This window comes from Carex rostrata, chromosome 21 (assembly GCF_964058835.1).
Source record: "Carex rostrata chromosome 21, lpCarRost1.2, whole genome shotgun sequence".
Classification (NCBI taxonomy): domain Eukaryota; kingdom Viridiplantae; phylum Streptophyta; class Magnoliopsida; order Poales; family Cyperaceae; genus Carex; species Carex rostrata.
This window is the reverse complement of record NC_135938.1, coordinates 2,823,253-2,825,464: the sequence shown is the minus strand read 5'-3', so window position 1 is coordinate 2,825,464 and position 2,212 is coordinate 2,823,253. Positions and strand designations below refer to the sequence as shown.

Genomic DNA, 2,212 nt, shown 5'->3' with positions numbered 1-2,212 from the left:
CACGGAATCGAGAAATGAGAGAGAAATAGAAACGGGAATTACCAATGGAACGGATGGATGTGCGAGATTTGAGCTCCTCTTCTTAAATCTCGGTTTTCGGGCAAAACGGTCACCGGGGTGTCTCTCTCTCACTCTCTCTCTCTCTCGTTCTTTCTCTCTTGGCGGAAACGAAGGAAAAGAAGAAGAAAAGAGATGGGGCAGGAAAGGAAAGGAAGGAGGGGAAGAGGAGGGAATGACAAGGGCCCCCACTTGTAAGTGGTATTTTTGCAAAATAAACCCTCCACTTGTTCGATATTGTTTAAATGATTTATATAACCCCAATTGCTCCTCTCTCTTAACACAATTAATCGTATAATTATTTTTCACCATCCACGTCACTAATTTCGTATGTACGTATATATATATTATTTGATTTAACCACATATTATTTTCATTAATCTGAATTTTAAAAGTTCACAGTGTTACAAGTTCCATTTGCAAACCCATATCACATTTGAACTGTGTACTTGGTACCCGGCCCTTGAAAACTTGTGTTATTTCTGCTCACCCAATTTGCAATTCGATGCAGCTGTTCCAACGATTTCCTTGGCATATAGGTTAGTTTAATGTGTACTCCTTGTGTGCCTGGTACGTGGCTGCACAGTGTGCCACCGATGCTGCCGCTCTCCAGTATGGCAGTTCCTACAGGTTCTGAGAAGTTGTTGATGTCACCGTGATCCTACAGTCCGAGAAAATGTCGAATCTTCCATTTTAACAAAGAATAACAGATTTATAGTAAGTAATACAACAACAACAATCAAGCCTTTCGTCCCAAACAGATCTATAGTAAGTAATAGAATTACCTTTTTTAGTGTATTACCTTCTGGCAATAGTACAAAAGTATGTCGGAAGTTCTGGAAATAAAATAAAAAAAAGTCGGAGATTGGTGCTTAAGCAGACTTGAGAAAATAAAATCTTGAAAGTACAAGCAATTAATTACCAGAATTGTGGCATTCATGTTTTCGTTTGAGTTCTTTCTTTTTGATTTTGCAGCCCTCATTCCAGATTTATGAATGTTCTAAATTAATAAAAGGATATTAAATATTTAATCAACAAAGTATAATTAACAATTGTTGAATTTCAAAACTTGTGCAAAGAATACTACAAAAGATAGTATAAAGTTTGACAATATCAGATACTATAATTCAAAGGGTAGTATAAAGTTTATAACAAGAGGCGCACCATAATTTAAAGGACTTAATGGCAGCTATATTTTTGCAAAGCAGCCCAAAATTTGTTACTTATTTTTTGTTTGAGATTCCTAGCAAGTTGACATTTTGTTTTATTGATTTGCAAAGAAGCCCATCATAAAGGAAAATCATAAACACACACAGAGATATATAAATAGAGAAAGAGAGACCTTGGAAATAAGTTCATCTAAAGTCGGGTAGGCGACAGTCTCAAGCTCAGTAATGTGTGCATCTAGGAAGCTACAAATTGCTTCTAGTGCTACTTCTAAAGCACCAAACTCAAATGTTGACTCTAAAATTGAACACAATACAAGAAAGCATTATAATATAAGATTTCATACATAGTTCGATGAATTTGGCATACTGCACAAAGATATAACTACCAACAGTGAATAGTTCAAACTATCAGTTTAAATTGCCTAAAAATCCTAGCTACCGACCTCTTTCTATTTTCCAAAAAGAGAAGGACCGAATTGTAAAACTGTCTCCCTCACCTTCTGACAACTCCTATTCTATTACCAGTAAACTGCAAACAAGGCCTCTGTTGCGCTTTTGAACATATATAATACTCAAGGAAAACTCAAACATAACGATTTTTTATTTAGAAATGTCAAGTCTCAAACCGTACTCAAGGAAGACAAAAAAAATGCAACATCTTAGATTAGTGTCACTTGTAACTCATCAATCCCTACTAAACAAAAAGAATACAAGGATTTTTGATAGCTAACCACTTGTACTAACTTGTACCAACATATTTTTGGAATGCAAGAAATGATGCACCAGGTTATAAGAGTCCATAACAGTTGATTACTTAGAATCAATAAAAACATGATTAATCCGAGCATTGCAATACAATATCATACTGTACTTATTTGTACCAGTAGCATTGGTATTCTATTTTTTCTTATGATGCTTTCACATAACCTGCAAACATCAGAACTGTACTTGTATTTGATTGTGATATACATGTTCAATGAACCATC

General features: G+C 35.0%; 1 long non-coding RNA gene across 2 annotated transcripts; it reads right to left on the bottom strand.

Annotated features, from left to right (window-relative positions):
• Nucleotides 1–630: 630 nt before the first annotated feature.
• Nucleotides 631–1,844, bottom strand: LOC144573494 (uncharacterized). 2 transcript variants are annotated; one of them, XR_013518009.1, is made up of 4 exons: nt 1,400–1,844; nt 980–1,057; nt 843–893; nt 631–718 (listed from the first exon to the last, which is right to left on the bottom strand). It is a non-coding gene; the product is annotated as an uncharacterized LOC144573494 (long non-coding RNA). The 2 variants fall into 2 exon arrangements; XR_013518010.1 differs by having other exon boundaries at nt 662–742.
• Between the last annotated feature and the right edge of the window lie 368 nt (nt 1,845–2,212).